The 7,632-nt window shown below is 35.0% G+C and overlaps 1 pseudogene across 1 annotated transcript; it reads left to right on the forward strand.

The window, feature by feature from the left end:
- The first annotated feature begins 1,102 nt into the window (after positions 1 to 1,102).
- On the forward strand, positions 1,103 to 1,869 carry LOC308279266 (cyclin-C-like; annotated as a pseudogene). The gene has a single exon. The product of its transcript is annotated as a cyclin-C-like (transcript).
- Positions 1,870 to 7,632: the final 5,763 nt, after the last annotated feature.

Raw genomic sequence — 7,632 nt, forward strand, 5'->3', positions numbered from 1 at the left:
CTCTTGTCATTGTGAAGTGCTGCATAGAGTACATATGCCTCTTTGACATACTGATCTAATTTTCTTTGAACATATACTTAGTAATGGGATTATCAGATAATATGGTGCTTCCATTTTTTGTTTTCTGAAGATTCTCCATATTGTCTTCCATAATGGACATACTTATTTATGTTCCTACCAATAGCAAATAATAGTTTACCTTAATTAATTAACCTGTATCTCCATCAGCCATTATTTTTTTTCTTTTTTGATATTATCCATTTAACTATGGTGAGGTAATCATAGCAAACTACTATAAACAATTATATGCCAACAAATTAGCCTATTAGAAACACATCCTTGGACATATATATTCTACCAAAATTCAAGCAAGAAGAAATTGAAAATCTGAACACATGAATAAAGCACAACAAGAATGAAGAAGTAAGAAAGTCTCCTATCAAAGAAAAGTTGAGCAGTGTGCTGTATGTCTATAATTCTAGTACTTAGGAAGCTGGGATAGGAGGATTGCATGTTTAATTACAGTCTAGGCAAATTATAAAGACCCTGTTTACAAATAAAAATTGAAATAGGGATGGGGGTGTGGCTTGGAGGTAATATGCTCCTGGGTTCAATCCTCGGTACCAAAATATAAAATAAAATAAAATAAAACTAAGAAAGAAAGTTTAGAAACTGATCACTTCATTGCTGAATTCTACATTATTTTTTTCTAATATCTTTTTAGTGTCACTCTCTTTTTCTTCTCTTTTAAGATTTCAACAATTAAAAATGTTGTACCTTTTATTATTGTTTCACAGGTCCTTGAGACTCTTAGTTTTTAGTCTAGTTTCTCTTTCTTATTAAGATTAGTATCATCAGCCAGGTGTGATGGTTCTTGACTGTTATCCTAGTAATTGGGAGGCAAGACAGTAGGATCAGAAGTTCAAGGAAGGCCGGCGCCGCTGCGGAGCAGAACGGAGCGGATCCTATCCAGCAGCTCCGTTACCGGACCTGCTAGGTCTATGGTCGCTCCGCGGGCTGCTCTGCCTGCTGGTGCTTTTTTTTTTTTTTTTTTTTTTTTTTTTTTTTTTTTTTTTTTTTTAATCAGGGCAAGCTGTGTTCCATGGCAGGGAACTTTTGGCAGAGCTCCCACTATTTGCACTGGATTTTGGATAAACAAGATCTGTTGAAAGCACACCAAAAGGACTTAAAGTTTCTCTCAGAAGAAGAATATTGGAAATTACAGATATTTCTTACAAATGGTATTCTCTGAAAAGTATAGATCCAGTATTAATGGCTCCTACATGTGTGTTTTTGGCATCCAAAGTAGATGAATTTGGAGTAGTCTCAAATACAAGATTGATTTCTGCTGCTACTTCCGTATTAAAAACTAGATTTTCATATGCCTTTCCAAAGGAATTTCCTTATAGGATGAATCATATATTAGAATGTGAATTCTACCTTTTAGAACTAATGGATTGTTGCTTGATAGTGTATCATCCTTATAGTCCTTTGCTCCAGTATGTGCAGGACATGGGCCAAGAAGACAGGTTGTTTCCCTTTGCATGGAGGATAGTGAATGATACCTACAGAACAGATCTTTGCCTGCTGTATCCTCCTTTCATCACAGCTTTAGCTTGCCTTCATGTAGCCTGTGTTGTACAACAGAAAGATGCCAGACAATGGTTTGCTGAGCTTTCTGTGGATATAGAGAAGATTTTGGAAATAATCAGGGTTATTTTGAAACTATATGAACAGTGGAAGAATTTTGATGAGAGAAAAGAGATGGCCACTATTCTTAGTAAAATGCCTAAACCAAAACCACCACCAAACAGTGAAGGAGAGCAGGGTCCAAATGGAAGTCAGAACTCTAGCTACAGCCAATCTTAAAAACATTCAGAAGAATTCCATAGTGGACCACTTGGAAATAAACCATTGGACAGAGTTCAGTAATGTCTTCAGTGGAACACAATTGAAAATGAATAGCTTGTTTCTGTCAAGCCTATTGGGAAGTGATTTTATTTTTGCAAAATAAGTTTTTCTTTACCAAAATTGATTCTCATACATAATTGATTAAATCTTTCCAGTATAAAGGTTTGGGAAGGTTCTATGGGGACCAACAGACAGACACACATATAAATTTCAAGTTTAATGTCATTTGATTATATTATTTCTTAATTTGGGTAATAGAAATTGTACCTTTTTATTAAGCCAGGAAATAAGAAATGTAATTTGTTTTAAATTTGTTTTGGTCATTGAGGGACCAAGAAAGGACATAACAAGTCAATATATGAGGAGCTTTTTTAAGTTAAGCATTAAAACTATATTTAAGGAATCAAATCTTACAAAATCTAGGAAGATTTTGATAATGATGTTGATGATTTCAGGGAAATTAATCAAGTACGTATTGATTTTAAAATGAATTTTATTCAGTAGTTTTGGTATCTTGTCATGGAAGATACTAGCCCAGCCTACCAGAAAAGTACAATATGTATAGCATTATTTAACATTTTTAAAAGTTATATTAATTTTGTAATCATTTTAAAATGCTGGGAAAACAAAAAATACTACATGACATTATTTGTAATTCACAATTAACCAAGTATTTTGAAAGTATAATTGGATAAAATGTCATAATGTTAAAATTTGGTAAAAATTTTAATGTTAAATTTTTAATCTGCATTGAAAAGCTTGTTTTTTTATAAGACATACACACCCTAGTTTAATTTTGTGTCTTTTAAATTTAATGCAGGTAACCTGAACAAGGAACACAATCAGGTTTCAGGCCAGTTTGATACTGGCTATTCTTAATTCTCATGTGAGTGTCAGTGGGATTGTGCTGTCTGTTAAACTTAGTAAACTAATCTAATCATTTTTTTCAGACTTGAAGGAGAGTGGTAAAACTTGGAGTCATAGGATATTAATGTAGAATTTTAGGATTAAAATTTTCTATAAATCAGTTGTGAACAATGAATTATTAAATATTGACTTCCTAGTATAAGACTGCAAGAATACAAGTAAGTTCTCCAGCAAAAAAAAAAAAAGAAGTTCAAGGAAAGCTTCAGTAAGTAGTGAGTGAAACTCTCATCAACCCAGCAAGACCCTGTTTCAAAACAAACAAAAAATAGGGACGGGTGTAGCCTAGAGAGAGAATTCCTCTGGGTTCAATCTGCAGCACCCCATTCCCCCCAAAAAAAGATTAGTATCATCAGTTGATCTTTCCTCAGGCTCACCAATTTCATTCTTTGCCATCTCACTCCTATTATTAAGCCAACTTAAGCAAGCTTTTAAATTCTGTTATTGGCTCGGGTTTTTTGTTATTTAATCTATGTTTGTTTCTTGAGCACATTCTATCATTTTATTAGTTATTTCCTATTTCCTATTTCTGTATTGAGATTTTTATATTTTCATAATTTCAAGAGAATTTGTAATTCTACATTGAACCATTCCTTTATTTTTAATTAATTTTATTGGCTAATTGTAATTGTGCATGAAAGTGAGATTCATTAATGATCCATTCATATATTCATGTAATATTATTTGGTCTGTTTCCTTCCACGTATCTCCTCTTCCCCACTTTCAAACTTTGCTCTTTTTTGCATCAGTTTGTTATATTTTCTCATTCATATTGTGTACTTTTTAAAAATACTTTTATTGATGCATTATAATTATACACCATAATGAGGTTCAAAGACTTACCAACATGCACACAGATCTCTATATTTCCCTATAGGTTCCACCCTATTGCCCACCCTCCCTGTACATAATACTGTTATTGCTAGTAATACTTTATTATATGAGCATATTATAATTTGAACTGTATCATTCGTTAGTTCTTCCTTTTCCCTGTCTTTACCATCCCCCAAGCCCTTTCCACTATTTTACTGATCATTTTCCTCAATTATGTAAAGCATATTTTGTTTCTTATTTTATCTCTAGCTTCTACATGTGATAGAAATAATTTGACTCAAATGTATGAGACTGAAAAATTGTGTTTTTCATGACTTTTTATGATGAATTATTTTCAATTGCATCTTGGACAAATTGGCTATTATTTTAGGACTCTTGGTCCTGTATAAATATTTGGTTTTAGTAGGCATTCACCCAGTTTAAGTTGTGCACATAAATCCTGCATTTGTGTGTATGATTTCAACAGGGGCTAAATTTTCAGAGCATTTGCATTTTATTTGTTCCCTCTTATGCTGAACAAGGTTGTAGAATGTGTTTTCCTATGGGATCATTTTATTTTCTCTCTTTGGAATAAAGAAGTCTCAGGAACAGAAAGCTGCAAGAACAAAAAGGCTTCCCTGGCTGCTGGGCCCTTGTTTTTTTAGAAAATCCTTATTTCTGGGTCTGAGATAGTGTTGTCCAGGCTGGATATTGTTGGAGCTGAGTTCCTTTTGCTAGTTTTGTCTGGATGCCTTTTGCCTGGATGTGCTCAAGAACCAAACATAGATTAAGTCCTTTAGATGGAAGGACTGGACTCTGATTACAGTAGGGTGGAGATTGGGAACTTACCTGTTCACACTCTTTACATCATCCTTATTAGGATTTGATATAAAATCTGAGCTAAAAATCACTACACAATGATTCCTAAGGCACTTCTGTTTGTAATTGCCTGAAAGTTTCTGAACAGACTTTTGGCCTTAATTTACACTCTTGGGTGTTAGAAAATGGCTTTAAATGGGATACCTGTCTTTCTCTGTGCTTAGGCACAAACAACAGCAGGAACACATAGGGCTACATGTGATGAAGCTGTTGCTTTGTGATCAGCATTGCAGACTGAAAGGCCTACACAAAGAATAAGTCATAATATTTATACTGCTTTGAAGGCTGTTATGAAGTTGAATTGAGATCAAAAGATATGAAAGCGCTCTGTAAATGCTCACAGCTGAAGGAGGAGCAAATTGCATAACAGGGATATTAAATTTTATATTACAGAGTAGTGATGAGGATGAAGTTGAGTCATAAAAAAGTGGAGGACAGAAATTGGAATAATGTAGGTGGCATAACTAGATTATTGGCCCATATCCCACAGTATTGAGTGATACCAGGGATCTACTATGCAGTTATTCCTCAGTTAATACTCTCCTGTAATTTGGGGATTTCTAAAGGCCTCTGGGCATAATTCTTTGGGATGTCAAATGGATGCTCTAGCAATAATTTTGTCCATTGAATATAGAATCAGAGCTATGGACATTTGATGAATTTATAAAATATTTCTGAAGCTCTTATGAACAAAATTAGAATAGATTTACAAGTAAAACCAAAATTCTTGGACCAGAGAATCCTTTCAACATTCAGTATCTGTATGTGCCTCTTTGTCTTTTCTTTGTTTCTGTAACAAACAAAACCCTTGCTTCATCCATCGCTCACTCCACCTTCTATGAACACATTCTTTAGTTATATGCAATAATTTTGTTGTTATCCTCTTGCATAGCAGAGGGTGTTGATGTTGATCGATTGATTAGAAGTCTCTTACATGAATGATGATGGAGTCATAATGATTTTTTGTGGCACTGGGGATTGAACCCTGGGGCATTCTAACTCCAAGCTATACCCTCAGCCCTATTTTTTAAATTCTTGATCCTTAAAAAGGGTCTCATGAAGTTTCAGAGGGCCTCAATAAGTAGCCAAGGCTGACTATAAAGCTGCAACCCTCCTGTTTTAGCCTCCCAAGTACTAGGATTACAAGTGTGCACCATCACATCAAGCTTGTCATAATGATTTTTAGAGAATATTATTATTATTAAAGAAAGAGGGCACCTGAGGAGACTGGGTAGGAGAGATATCTCTCCTATTTCTCCTTCCATCTTGCTTTTAATGAGAGTTTTAACTAAAATATTGTAATCACAGAAGAGAACAAAGGAGTCATGGAGAGAGTCAGGAAAAAGACATCAAAGTAGTCATGGATGAGTCAGAGAATGAAATAATAAAATTATGGGACATGAGGAAGTTGTCAAGGGTGTTTGCTTATCAGTCTCATTTGGTCCCTGAAGCTTTGTCTGTGTGCAGAAATGTCTACTTGGGTGGACAGTTTGTGCCCCTTGCAAGCCAAACTTAGATGACCTTAAATCTGATGACTAACAAGGCCTCTAATACTCTTGTCCATTAAATAAAAATGTTTAACAGTTTAAACATTTATGGCAAACCTACCTGTATGCATACATTTTTGTGAATCAACATTTTTCAAGGTGGTAGGACCATAGATTTTATCCAAATGTCAAAAGAGTCTCTGACAGTATAAGAAGATGATTCAGAAGGCTTAAGAAACACCAGTTTTATTTTTACAAATGAAAATTATTTGCCAAATATTAGCAGTGGCATGCATAGCTAATAGATATTAACTCTAAACAATATAAAAGGGTAATACTTAGATACCTAACAGGTTTGAAAACACTCTTTTCTCATATTACTCCCAATCTTTTTTAAAAATTTTTTTATTGGTGCATTGTATTAATACATCATATTGGGGTAAAAACTGGTGTGCACATACATGTACAAATCACTGATTTAACCCCTATCCAATTTCCACCCCATTCCCTCCCCGTCCCTCTTTCCCTTCCTTGACTTAGTGGTTGACTTCGATATCTTTAAGTACATTGTGTGTTTTAGAGATTTTCCTCTTCCCCCTCCTTTCTCCTCCTTTAGGTTGCCTTGTTTGCTCCCCTATAGGATTTCCTTTTTCATCTAGAGTTCCTCCTATGACCCATTTCTCCCTAACTCTCACAATTAGGGAAAGCTTCTTATTTCTTATTTTTTGTGACTGACTAATCTCACTTAGCATAATGCCCTTCAGTTCCATCTATTTCCCTGAAAATGATGTAATTGATTTTTTTTAATGGCTGAGTAAAATTCCAGTGTGTACATATCCCACAGTTTTGTAATCCATTCCTCTGTTGATGGACATCTTGGCTGGTTCCATAGTTTGGCTATGGTGAATTGTGCAGCTATAAACATAGGTATACATGCATTAGTTTGGTAGTTTGGTTTCCTATCTTTTGGGTAGATACCCAGAAGTGTTATTGCTGGATCAAATGGTAGATTTGTTCGCATTCTTCTGAGGAGTCTTCATACTGTTTTGCAAAGTGGTTGCACTAATTTGCAATCCCACCAACAATGTCTTAGAGTTCCCACTTCTCCACATCCTCGCCAGCATCTGTTGTTGTTTGTGTTTTGAATGATTACCATTCTAGTTGGAGTTAGGTGGAATCTCAGGGTAGTTTTGATTTGCATCTCTCTGATTGCCAGTGATGTTGAGGATTTTTTTATGCATTTATTGGCCATTTGAATTTCTTCTTTTGTGAAGTGACTATTTAGTTCTTTTGCCCATTTTGTTATTGGATGTTTTGTTTTCTTAGTGTTGAGTTTCCTGAGTTCTCTGTATATTCGAGAGTCCTCTATCGGTGGTGTAGGTGGCAAAAATCTTCTCCCATTCTGTTGGCTCTCGATTGCAGTTCTTCACAGTTTCCTTTGCTGAACAGAAGCTCTTCAGTTTCATGCAATCCAATGTATTGATTTGCCTTTTTATTTGGTGTGCCTTTGGGGTCTTCTTGAGAGAGTTTTTAATCTGTGCCTATGTGTTGCAGTGTTGGACCTAGGCCCTCTTCCAGGAGCTTCAAGGTCTCTGGTGTAGTTTCCAAGTCTTTGATC

The sequence above is a fragment of the Muscardinus avellanarius genome (assembly GCF_963383645.1).
Source record: "Muscardinus avellanarius genome assembly, chromosome: X".
NCBI lineage: Eukaryota > Metazoa > Chordata > Mammalia > Rodentia > Gliridae > Muscardinus > Muscardinus avellanarius.